We start from the raw sequence: 13,860 nt of genomic DNA, 5'->3' as shown, positions 1-13,860 counted from the left end.
GCGAAAACGACTTCATTATTTATCTGATTGATTTATCGACAGACCATCATACTTTTTAGACGTTTTGGTATCCACGTTTTAGGTTTTGGTATCCACCTAACTTAACTTGGGCAGTCGAGTTTGGGACCCGGATAAAGGGGATTTAACCCAGAGGCTGCAAGATAGTATTTATCACTTTAGTCCTAATCAGGATAGAAGTCCAATCTGGAAAGTTTATAAAGAAGTTAGCAAATCAGACAGTCATGAAGTAATCAAGACAACATTTATTAAACATATTACAATATATAATTATTGACATGTGGCCACATACTTGTAAATACATTTGGACAAATACAATATTAAACAATCACATTCCTCAGCTGAGAGTGCACAAAGTTCTGCGGAAAGTATCTGACTACAGATGGACTTTCACGCAGTTCTCTGTGGGAGCTCTGATTACAGAGTAACTCCCCGAATCCTTCTGAGGCCCTTCCTTAAGTATCCAAACCAGGTGATGGCATGTCTCTGAAGACTGACCAATTTCGGTCAACGGTTAATTTTAGGGGCATTGTTGGCCTTGGTTCTCAAGTCCTCAGCCAATCAGATCACTTTAGGGGGTGGTCGTAATTCCCTTGTTCTGCCATGTGAGAGGCTCTCTCAGTTTGGTGGGTTTAGCCGAAGTTTCTATAGTTCTCTTAGGGAAAACTATACTGCCTTAAATCTGAGTGTATAACACTCGCCGTCTCATGCCTATTCAAACGAGACCAAACATGCGTGTATTTGTCCCTAACATCTATGTGTGGTGAGTTATCCTATTTCTAGTGGAAAAGGTGTCTGTGTCTGGGGACTGACAGCTGTTGTTGCTGTGGTTTGACTGTGGAACTCCGGCCACTCCAGGGGGTGAAAGGTCTTGCTTTTTCTGTATTGCTCCAGTTATTCTCAGGAGCCGGCAGGGCTTTGCCTTCCTTAAAAGGGATGGTTTGATGCGTGGAGTCCAATCTTGCCTGGGCCAGTGGATCCTTTTCTTGGAGCTCTGAGATGGACTGATGCAGGCTGATCAGAGTTGGGGCCTGCAGGACCTATAAGTTTTATGTCCTTACATCAATCTCTAGTTGTGATAGCAGTTGTTTCTGGCCACAACCGGGATTCGAACCCCGGTCTCCCGTGTGAAAGGCGGCGATCTTACCACTACACTATCCAGCAACTATATAATACAATATATAAAAAATATAATATAAATATAATATAAATATATAAAATATATAAAATATATTTTTGGCCACAACCGGGATTCGAACCCCGGTCTCCCGTGTGAAAGGCGGCGATCTTACCACTACACTATCCAGCAACTATATAATATAAGGGAGATTTACGGGAAAATACTAATACGGGAGGACGGCGCGAAAGAGAAGTAAAATACGGTAGTTTCCCGGCCAAAACGGGAGACTTGACAGCCTGAGATGGCTTTTCCAGCGAAAACGACTTCATTATTTATCTGATTGATTTATCGACAGACCATCATACTTTTTAGACGTTATAATAACAACACTCTATTGATCCCCCTCTTACTGTCCATGATACACAATGACGAGACACATGTTCACTAATGACGAGAACTATTCTATTTTTCATGCCGGGTCAATCAGATTGTCCGTCGCCTATCTGAGCCAATCAGATTGTCCGTCGCCTATCTGAGCCAATCAGATTGTCCGTCGCCTATCTGAGCCAATCAGATTGTCCGTCGCCTATCTGAGCCAATCAGATTGTCCGTCGCCTATCTGAGCCAATCAGATTGTCCGTCGCCTATCTGAGCCAATCAGATTGTCCGTCGCCTATCTGAGCCAATCAGATTGTCCGTCGCCTATCTGAGCCAATCAGATTGTCCGTCGCCTATCTGAGCCAATCAGATTGTCCGTCGCCTATCTGAGCCAATCAGATTGTCCGTCGCCTATCTGAGCCAATCAGATTGTCCGTCGCCTATCTGAGCCAATCAGATTGTCCGTCGCCTATCTGAGCCAATCAGATTGTCCGTCGCCTATCTGAGCCAATCAGATTGTCCGTCGCCTATCTGAGCCAATCAGATTGTCCGTCGCCTATCTGAGCCAATCAGATTGTCCGTCGCCAATCTGAGCCAATCAGATTGTCCGTCGCCTATCTGAGCCAATCAGATTGTCCGTCGCCTATCTGAGCCAATCAGATTGTCCGTCGCCAATCTGAGCCAATCAGATTGTCCGTCGCCTATCTGAGCCAATCAGATTGTCCGTCGCCTATCTGAGCCAATCAGATTGTCCGTCGCCTATCTGAGCCAATCAGATTGTCCGTCGCCTATCTGAGCCAATCAGATTGTCCGTCGCCTATCTGAGCCAATCAGATTGTCCGTCGCCTATCTGAGCCAATCAGATTGTCCGTCGCCTATCTGAGCCAATCAGATTGTCCGTCGCCTATCTGAGCCAATCAGATTGTCCGTCGCCAATCTGAGCCAATCAGATTGTCCGTCGCCAATCTGAGCCAATCAGATTGTCCGTCGCCAATCTGAGCCAATCAGATTGTCCGTCGCCTATCTGAGCCAATCAGATTGTCCGTCGCCTATCTGAGCCAATCAGATTGTCCGTCGCCTATCTGAGCCAATCAGATTGTCCGTCGCCTATCTGAGCCAATCAGATTGTCCGTCGCCTATCTGAGCCAATCAGATTGTCCGTCGCCTATCTGAGCCAATCAGATTGTCCGTCGCCTATCTGAGCCAATCAGATTGTCCGTCGCCTATCTGAGCCAATCAGATTGTCCGTCGCCTATCTGAGCCAATCAGATTGTCCGTCGCCTATCTGAGCCAATCAGATTGTCCGTCGCCTATCTGAGCCAATCAGATTGTCCGTCGCCTATCTGAGCCAATCAGATTGTCCGTCGCCTATCTGAGCCAATCAGATTGTCCGTCGCCTATCTGAGCCAATCAGATTGTCCGTCGCCTATCTGAGCCAATCAGATTGTCCGTCGCCTATCTGAGCCAATCAGATTGTCCGTCGCCTATCTGAGCCAATCAGATTGTCCGTCGCCTATCTGAGCCAATCAGATTGTCCGTCGCCTATCTGAGCCAATCAGATTGTCCGTCGCCTATCTGAGCCAATCAGATTGTCCGTCGCCTATCTGAAACAATCAGATTGTCCGTCGCCTATCTGAGCCAATCAGATTGTCCGTCGCCTATCTGAGCCAATCAGATTGTCCGTCGCCTATCTGAGCCAATCAGATTGTCCGTCGCCTATCTGAAACAATCAGATTGTCCGTCGCCTATCTGAAACAATCAGATTGTCCGTCGCCTATCTGAACCAATCAGATTGTCCGTCGCCTATCTGAACCAATCAGATTGTCCGTCGCCTATCTGAACCAATCAGATTGTCCGTCGCCTATCTGAACCAATCAGATTGTCCGTCGCCTATCTGAACCAATCAGATTGTTCGTCGCCTATCTGAACCAATCAGATTGTCCGTCGCCTATCTGAACCAATCAGATTGTCCGTCGCCTATCTGAACCAATCAGATTGTCCGTCGCCTATCTGAGCCAATCAGATTGTCCGTCGCCTATCTGAGCCAATCAGATTGTCCGTCGCCTATCTGAGCCAGATTGTCCGTCGCCTATCTGAGCCAATCAGATTGTCCGTCGCCTATCTGAACCAATCAGATTGTCCGTCGCCTATCTGAGCCAATCAGATTGTCCGTCGCCTATCTGAACCAATCAGATTGTCCGTCGCCTATCTGAACCAATCAGATTGTCCGTCGCCTATCTGAACCAATCAGATTGTCCGTCGCCTATCTGAACCAATCTGATTGTTTTTCTTACACAAAAAATTATTCCGTTTTCAAAACACTTTTGTGCAAGAAATGCTCCCATGAGCCTGTGTTTAGTGCCTACAGAGGTCTTCTTTTTGCCACTGGTACAGGAGAGTACGGGTCCCACCTTGCCACAGCCAGGCACCTCCACGCTATCGACGGGCCGCGGAATCTCGATGGAGCGCACGTTGCCGTACTTGCAACACTCCTCCCGGATGTCCTCCAGGATCTCCTCGTAGTCCTCGTCGTCCACCAGCTCCTCGGGCATGACCATGTTGAGGAGGCACAGCACCTCCGTGGGCATGCCGGAGCTCTGCAGCCGCTGCAGCCCTGGAACCTGCAGCGTCACCGGCGTCTCGATGATGGCCGTCTGTCCCGGGGGGCGACAAGAGTGTCAGATACCCCCTGATCGTCCAATCGTCTCGAGTAACAGCGAGAAATTTACATGGACCCAAATAAACCCAAGAAATAGGGGCATTAAGCTTCCTGGGAGGCACCCAGGAACCAAGTTGGGTTTAGGACATCAGAAAGGCGGCAGCCGAGGGCAAATACTCACAGCGTTGGCATTCTTAGCCCCCACGCTTGCCCGCTGGACGATGAGCTTCTTGTCTCCGAGCTGCATGCCATTGAGTCCAGCCACGGCCTGCGGGATGCATCCCACACAAGCGTCAGCAATTCCATCCGGAAGCCCCGAGTCACCCCAGACCTTCCAGCTGCTGCCCCACCTCACGCACCTGGTCAGTGGCACTGATGTCCACGTATTCACAGAAAGCATAACCCTTAGACAGTGACGTGGCACTGTCCTTCACAAGGTTGAAGGCCTTAAGAGGTCCGAACGACGTCAAGAGTTCCTTCACCTGGGCAAGAGGAGGAGACGCGGGGGGGCGATTAGCCCGACAGTCCAGGCACGGCGCCTCGCTAGAAATGCTAATCTTAACTGTGGGAGAAGCAGCATGTTAAACTTTGCAAAACGACATGAGGAAACAGTGAAGACATCAGGAAAATGGCTTTATGACAAGTGGCTCGACATTACGGTGCAACACTAGAGCTCAAAGCCCCCTGTGCCCTTTCTGCATGACTTACTTACTGGGAGCGTACAAAAGTAACTATTTTGATTCTTGTCAATGAATGATAACACAGATTCCCCCCCCCCCCCATCCTACAGCATATACAACACAACTGAATTCCTAATCAAGTTCTCTGATAATTCCAACTACGAATTTTGAAATATGGACCGAGTTGCATCTGATTTTAAGGGCCACAATAATTAAGCTAGATGGTATATAAAAAAAAAACTAAATAAAAACAGCTAATTATATGTTAAGTGTTCCATGTATACAATGTGGAGGGGGGGGGGCGACTCGGCAGAACACAAACCCAGCCGAATCACTGACTTCCTGTTCTTAAAACCAAGAACCACATTGGTGCAGTTAATTAGAGGGACAAAGCCTACAGGAGATAAACTCACAGGTAAAGCTAAGAGCCGCCACAGGGTCCTGCTAAAGGGGCCACGGCTTGAAGCCAAACAGGACGAAATAGCTCTGCTAACATCATTCCTCACTTATTCTACAGGAATCTACTGTAAAGCCGCATTAACCACTGACTTCAGAAAGGAGTCACCTGGGACACTGGCAGCCACAAGAGGGCGCTACCTCCTACCTTCTCTTAGGGGCAAAAAAAAAAAAAAATCAAATTTATACCCTGTGATCAGCATAATAAGTCTCTCCCCAGCCTTCAACCCCCAAAAAAAGGACCCCATATGCTTAAGAGCACTCCAGGACAGAGCCCCCCCACAGGGGCAGGCCGTCGACAGGGAGGATATCCGTGCGAGGGACGGAATGTCTTACTTGCCTTGTGTTACATGTTGGCATGGCAGCAGTAGGTCAGTACTACTGAACAAATTATGAGCGAAGACTTAACGATCTTACAGGCCCCTAGCTGGGGACAAAGTGGGGAACAAAAATGAAAGAGCTGTAAGTATCAAAGCGGTAGCAGGGACTGCAAAAAAAATGTAAACACCAGGATACAAGCAGCGGTTTCCATTTCACCTGTCTATGGCACATTTACTGGCTTTGACGTGAAATACATTAACAGTTCTGCTGGATTCAAACTCTCTCCCCCCAGTGCTGCTTTGGTACAGCCTTCCTCTTGACTTGGATTACATGTGACTCACACTGGATAAGAAAGATTACGATGACAATCCGAAAAGGAGGAAAAAAATCAAAGAAAAACAAACTGACTGCACTTCTCACTTACTGGGCTGAGTCTTGCCATTTTTAACAGTTTAGGCTAAAGTGAGTGGGACACCGGAGCTCAAAATGTTACAATGCAGGGGTGGACGCAAAACGTTTTGCGATTAACTTTTGCAAAATAAATAGGTAAACTATTAAATGCCTGTATGGATTATGTCTATAATGGGCCGATTTCAGTGGGGTGGCGATATAGGAACCGATTTCAGTGGGGTGGCGATATAGGAAGAAAAAAAAAAAATCATAAAAGATGCTAATGAGAAGTAGAAAATGTCTAAAATGTGACCCTTTCAACACTTTCAGAGTAAGACGACCTCATCTGTGCATGTTGTTATGGTAATATTATCCATCACTGACGTCATAACAGAATAGGGCATGGGGCACGATGTGAAAACTCCAGTGAAGCTGATAATCGTTCACCGGGAAAAAGGTCCGAAGTATTTTCTGCCTTTCGAGCGACACAGCAATGTAGGGAACGATTCTTCCGCAGCTCCCCATCGCTGTTAACGGGATGTGAAGTCATCGTTCTCAGTGTGCGGACATGGACGTGAGACACGGCACGTCTGCGAATACTGAAGCGTTTGGGGACTTGGTCGATCTCCCCCACATTTCAAGCACAGTCTATGGTAGTGTTTCCCAGCCCAGTCCTCGGGGGTACCCCCCCGGTCAGTCCACGTTTTTGCTTCCTCTCAGCACACCTGTACCAGGTATTCGGTGTTCCTGATTGGCTGGGAGCTAGGAGGGAGCGAAAATGTGGACAGTCGGCGGTTCCCCGAGGACTGGGATTGGGCAAACACAGGTGTACGGCAATGTGGAGGTATTCGTCAGTTAGGTGACGCGCAGATGACTCGATTTTAAATTTTCATGCAGCAAAACGACGCGGCTGATTCATCCGACTAACACTCAGCAATTAACCCGATATACAAATATTCCAGGGTACCCAGCAACAGGCAGCACAGGGACTGGCTACGTGACTGGTTTGGCAAGCCGCCAGCTGTAAGGCACGTTTCCCAAAGCCTTTGTTGCTAATAAGGTTATTTGCTAACAACATTAGATAACAACTGAATGGTTCCAACTATGCAAGTCGATAACATGAGGTTTTGGGAAACGTACCTTTTACATTAGCGGGGTCTCAATATCTTCATAATTTACAGCTGGATAAACAATGAGCGTAATGTAACTGTCAACTCATTACCTACATGTCTAATAAATGTTTAATAAATCCCATGAATATCTTTAAAAAAAAAAAAAAAAAACCTCAAATGTGCGGCTATTTTCAGCAGCTAGCTTTAAACATGATGCTGACATTTGACCCCCCAGTATCTTGTAATGAATTTTAAGCGGTGAGGTAACTTTGACAGGCTTTCTTTTCCTACTAATCAGTTACACAGAGACGAGTGTTTATTTTATGTATGTATGTGCGTGCGCGTGCGTGCGTGCGTGCGTGTGCGTGTGTGTGCATGCCTGCTTGAGTTCCACGTGCAGCAGTGGGACAGAAACACAGGAGGGTTGTGGGTCGGCTCCCCGGCGACAGAGACTGAGGGCGGGGTACCTGATCGTCACTGAGATAGTTGGGCAGGCCTCCGACAAAGAGCTTGTGTGGCGAGTCTGGAACCACGGTGGAGACGACCCCTGCAGACAGAGCGGCACGGCGCCCAAAGCCGGCCGATCACAGCAAACCGTCAACATGCCGGATAATGACCACGAGCAAACGGCGCGAGTGAAATAAGCCAACTTCAAATCAGTATGACGTCGTTATCTCCTATATAATATCAGATAAATGTAACTCCAGCAAAAAAATACCTAAATACTGGGGCAGTTTGACGACTGTTTTTTGTCTCTCCCATCTTGCTCTCCATGGGAGATGCTGACACATGCAGCACCAGTCAAAAGTATGGACACACCTGCTCTTAATGCATTTGTCTCTATTTTAGCTGTTATTCACCTTATAGTAAAAGGCCTTTGGGCATGGAAGTTATGCATATGAAGTACTGCAAAGACAAAATTTTTGTCTCTTCAAAATAGGAGCCATTGGCTTCGATGACAGCATTGCGGACTCAACCAGCTAACATATGTACCCACCTGGACCGTTTCTCCAACAGTCCTCGAGTTTCCACAAGTTCTGCGCGCAAGCTGGCTACCTTACTCTTACTCTCATCCAACTGATCCCAAACCAGCTCTATAGAGTTTAGGTTGGGGGGCTGTGGGGACCATCTCTTTCCTAGTTCACAAGGTAATAAGCTACTTGCATAACCTTCAAGGTGGGCTTTGGGTCATTATCTTGCTGAAAAACAAGTCATTTTCAGTAGGTGTGTCCAGAATTTTTAACTAGAATAGGAGCCAGCAACCCTAGAACAATTTGGGGGTTAGGGTCCTTGCTCAAGGGCCCAGTGGTGAAATCACTCTGCCAACCCTGCCAACCAGCAACCTTCTTTTCATGGGCAAACATCACAGAGCCACACAACACCCCTATGTTAACAGTAAGAAGTGAGTGACTGAGCTGTGTGTGTGTGTGTGTGGCTCAGCTGGTTAGGATGCCAGCGTTATCATCAGAAGATCACTGGTTCACATCACTGGTGATCACACCACTGGGCCGGCGAGTTTGCTCTAGGGACAGGCTGACCCTGATTTCTCAAAAAAAAAAAAAAAAAAAACATTCTTCACTTTGGATAAAACTGTCTGCTAAATATTTACAACATTAAGTAAATAAAAGTGAAAGTCTCCCTCTTTATATGACAAGACATCCGCAGCTTGCGAAGGACAGTCAGTCCGTAACGAGTACAAAAAACTGGCCTTGCCGATCGGCTCTTCAAAGGTAAATAAAGATTAAGGTTATGACGGCGACAAGCAAAACGGACCTGGTACGTGGAAGGCGGGCTGCTCTGAGATGCCAGGCAGGGGGCGATAGTCGTGGGGCCGCCTGATTTTTAACGACTGACCCTGGAAAATGATGCCGTCGAAGGCCATTGCCTGCGTGGTCTCATCCACGGACCGAAACTAGGGCAGAACGAAGAACGTCGTTAATCAGGGAAGGCTGCGGTCTCCGCCTGGACACAGCAGCCATTAGGCAGGAAAGACTCTTACTTCAAGGAAGGCAAAGTTCTTGTCCTGGTTTATCTGAACAGCGAGGACGGGATTGGTGGGACCTTGACATAAGCCAGCCAATCGCATCTGGGTATTGAAGAAATCCGCCATGGCCTCCTAAAAAGACAGGCAGACACACTGAATGAAGACAGGCAGACGTCTGAAGACATCAAAACAGGCAAACGAGAAAAAAAATGACTGACAAGTCTAGTACATTTATCTATTTATTTTGCGGACACTTTCATCCAAAGCAACATACATTTCATTGAAGAAGCAGGACCAGACAGTTCCTAGAGCAAATAGTGCTTAAGGGCTGCGCTCGGGGGCCCAATGGTGAAATCACTCTGCTGCCCAAGGGATTTGAACCAACAACCTTCTTGTGACCGGCTCAGTGTCCTAACTCACTGAGCTACACATGACACCAGTATGCATGACAGAAGGCAACGCGGGACTTTGCCTGGACTCACCTCCGTCAGGCCGAAGGGGATGTTGCCGACATAAAGCCGCCTGGCCTGCCGGGTCATCTGGCTGCCGACCATCGGCACCTGGGTGGGCGTCACTGCCACGCCGCTGGTGGTGGATGTTGCCAGTAAAGCTATCGTGGGGATCTGCCCTGCAGCTGTGGGGAGGAGAAAGGGCTTCAAGACCCCAACCAGGGACGGCCAGAACATCCGGATCGTCGCCTTCATTTGCTTCTAACCCCTAGGTTTAAGCTCTCTTCACACTGTCTGAAATCATCCCAAGTGTTATTCCCTCTTTGACCAGCAGGGGGGAGGAGGGCACTCCAGAATAAATGCTTTCATTGCAACCAATATACCATAACCTTGCAATACTGAACTAGCACACATGGAAGCGTCGCATCCAAACCTTGCATTGCCTTGTACTGCATGGGGGTGATGTGCTCGAATCCCGGAGGGGGAACATCCCAGTACTTGTATGTCCTTTTCTTACGGCTTCTCCGAGGAGAGTAGCTGCCCAAACACAAAACAGAAGGTTGTTTTCCCCAAACAATACAGTGTAAACACTCAGAATCTGGCAAAAACAAACAGATGGCAGAATGTTTACATTTAACTTTGGATCGCAGGCAGTTTAAGGTCATGAGGGTGTGACCATGCGCCACTTTTTAGGCTGGCTTTGAGGTCCCATCGCTATGGCGGGGGCTACTTATAAACGCCAGTTAAAATTTAATATGGGTACAGTCCCCCTTCCCACCACGAAGAAACCAATTGGTTGATTGTGAAAGAAACTTGTTAAGAGGCCTCAAACCATGCTAGATATCAGCTTCAGTGCCTGTAACCGGGACCGTGAGGGGGGGTACCTGTGCTTCTTGTGCTCGCGTGAGCTGCTCCGTCGGTCACGACCCTTGCGGTCGCGGCTGCTGCTGCGCTTCTCGTGACTCCGCCCCCTGGAGTCCTTGCTCCAGCGGCGGTGCTTCTCGCCACGGCTCAGAGACCGGCTGCGGCTACGCTTCTTGTGTCGCTCCTTCTCCCGCTCTGGGGGACGACACCGTGGTACCAGTGAGACGGTGGGCGGAGCGACATGACTGCCCCCCTACCATCCATTTCGATAAATCCAAGATGTGTAACTCAGAGGGATTATGAATGTGTGTCCGGATGGTTGTGGGTTTGAAGCCCATGAGTCACAGAGTAATCATATTACCAACTTCCCTGGGGTGCTGGATGCTGACTGACCCAGCGCTATGCCTTAAAAGTCACTTACGGAGACCAAGATGTGGTACGGGGTCTAACTCCCCAGTTTCCTCACCAGAATGAAGCACCTCCATTCAATTCACATATTCAATCACACCCTCCTGAAACAAACACACCCATCTCTCAATGGCTAATAATTTCAAGGGCACAAGGACATCCCCTTGAATGTCAGTCTGTTGTGAAACAATAAAAACATAACCAGACTAATTAATGATATAGGAGCACAGTGGTGAGTACAGTTGCCTCACGCCTCCGAGTCTGGAGGCCTGAATTTTGCCTCTGCTCTCTGTATGGGGAATTTGCCTGGAATAGGCTCCAGGGGAGCCTGACTAAGATAACTGGTTGGACGATGGATGGGTAATTAATATCGTTTCAATCTGACAGACAGCACTTTATTAAACTAGCAATAAAATATCACCTTTCTATCCCAGCAGGTCCTTCATATAGAAGCTTAAATAAATCCCTGAAGGTGCAGTTTTCAGTGAAGCATTTAAACGCAGGTGCTGCTCGAGGAATCAGCTTCATGCATCAGTTATAACAGCGTTACGGTAATGCACCGCTGCAAAAGTACAGACACGGAGCGGCCAATGCATCTTACGTAAATCGGTAATAACCAATTACCGCAATCGCAGGCATAGTCAGAGCGCAGATATGAATGACTGGAACTGCTAGTTTATCAAACACGGCGGCACTTAGTGCTCGTCTAGCCGAATCAGGTCGTTTCGAATGACATTTTAGTGATTTAGTGATAAGGAGCTGATATGACAAGATTGCCATTTGATAGGTACATAAATCAATCCTACTTTCGACTCCGTTGTAACGCATGTTGTATATTTCAGTTGCGTTAGTATGGCTTAAGTTTATTCAGTTTACTGGATTCTCTGCACTTTAATGAAGTTATATGTGTATTGTTATATAACTGTACATCATTGTTAGTTACTGCTATCCGCTGTAAAGGTAGATACAGGTGCAAGACTTTGCAATAACGACCTAAAAGCAGTTGTTATGATTCCAGGGAACGCGGCTGATTTTTAGAGTCTATACATCATGAAGAAACGGCGATCGTGTGAGAAAGACTTATTCTGTACGGATGACAGGGCCAGCATTTCGGACCCAAGGGAAAGGCTATTGTGCATCGGAAAGAGACAAAATCATATCATTATATAGAAAACTCGTCGTAGTATTTAAAAACCAAGTAACTAACACTGTTATTAAGTGCGGACTTTAAATCAAGTGGTCGCGGTCGTTTTTATTTGCATAAAACTTTAAACGTGATCTTGAAAATATAACGCTTGCAACAAACATCCATGCATAGTGTGTTACTGCGAATGAAAATACGCGGGTCGCAATTTATGATCCAAGTGTATAATGGTAAATAATTAAATAAATAAAACCGCAGGCTTTCACATCGAGTGCACCCCAATAACGTTTCATTGAAATGTCCATGTTATGTACGCCGGGCACTGATGGATGCAGGCCTAGCGATCTCTATAACAATGCCAAGCAAAGAATGTCACTGATTTACCAAAGCGGTCAGTTTTCGGGGATCCTGCGGCAGCTGGGAGAAGAAGAATCGGGCAGGTTTCAGAATCGGCGAGCGCTCGGATAAAAGGCACCGATTTCCCAGCCGCGCTTTTCTTTTCGGAACCAGCAGAAGTGCCCTCCGCACCATCCTCGGCGCTAGGACACGCCGGCCACTTTATTACCCTAAAACAGGGAGCATACACCGATCTTCAAAGCCAAACTTACCTTGCCGATTTTCGCTTAACTGCTTCTCAAACTCATCGAAATCGGACATTTTTCAGTCCGTACTAAAGACGTATTGCAAAATAAGCAGAGGTCCAACAGTAGGCCTTTGAATGGGCTACAGGCTGCATTGGGTTCTGCTGCTTTTTCTTCCGAGTCGCCTGCCCCTCCTCCCCCGAAGTCATCGGCTCTTCCTCGGTTGTATCACACACAGGTTCGGAAACATTCGATGCGCATTACCGTCCCCTCCTGCACTGGAGGGTTAAGGACAACGTGATTATATCGAACCAAAATTGAAATGTGCAAGTTGACTTTCCTAGTTATACGTCTTCATTTTTATTCTGGGTTTAACAACCATGAGTTTATGACGTATTTTACATGATTAGTTGGCGACTGGACCTTATTGTTTATATCTCTTATTAAGGATCCATCCATCCATACATCAATTATCAAAACCACACACTTACAATCCGAGTCTAGTTTCATATGCTGCGCTGCTGAGCGACCCGCAGAATATTATGCATGAGTACAAGTCACAAGCCCCGTTTCCACTAACACGGGGCCGGTTCTAGCTTGGTGCCTTTTGAGACCGAGGCAAAAAGATGCAGACTCTCCCCGTCGGGGAATCGAACCCCGGTCTCCCGCGTGACAGGCGGGGATACTCACCACTATACTAACGAGGAGATGTACGCGCACTACTTTTACATCTTCAAGATAAACAGCGGATGACTACTAACATTTGCGAGTAATCAATGACTGAGCTTCATGTCATGACCATGGTGCTCAAGAGAAGAAAAAATACATAATGTACGTCCACTGATACCAGAACAACCATATAGCTTTATACTAAGACGATGATTAAACGGAAAATTCCTTTACAAAACACTGCCACAAAATCATAGTTTCGCAATATTACATCGTGCAACGGGACACAGTGTAAGTACGTGAAGTCGGTAATTAAATCAAGAAAAAAAAGTGAGAGGAAAAGAATACTTTTCTATTATCATATTTTTCTAACTGGCCAAACTGAGTCATATTTTGATTATACACACTAACAGAAAAACAGTGCAAATCTCCGGTAGTCCGTTTCACTTGCGCTCCGCTATGGGGCAGTAACAAGCAGAGCTTAAGTGTGGAAGGAAAAAAAAAACACAGGACAGCATCAATCCCAACTTCACAAACGCCGGAGATCGAGATGCTGTAAGCATGACAATTAACATCTTTATCCAAGGGAACAGCTGCAAGACACAGATGCCGCGCCTAACAAAGGTA

General features: G+C 47.1%; 1 non-coding gene across 1 annotated transcript; it reads right to left on the bottom strand.

Moving 5' to 3' along the window:
- Positions 1-13,199: 13,199 nt before the first annotated feature.
- On the bottom strand, positions 13,200-13,271 carry trnad-guc (transfer RNA aspartic acid (anticodon GUC)). Its single transcript has one exon. It is a non-coding gene; the product is annotated as a tRNA-Asp (tRNA).
- Positions 13,272-13,860: the final 589 nt, after the last annotated feature.

The sequence above is a fragment of the Brienomyrus brachyistius genome, unplaced genomic scaffold (assembly GCF_023856365.1).
Source record: "Brienomyrus brachyistius isolate T26 unplaced genomic scaffold, BBRACH_0.4 scaffold191, whole genome shotgun sequence".
NCBI classification, from domain to species: domain Eukaryota; kingdom Metazoa; phylum Chordata; class Actinopteri; order Osteoglossiformes; family Mormyridae; genus Brienomyrus; species Brienomyrus brachyistius.
Note: the sequence above shows the minus strand (reverse complement) of the source record. Positions and strands in the feature narration are given on the sequence as shown.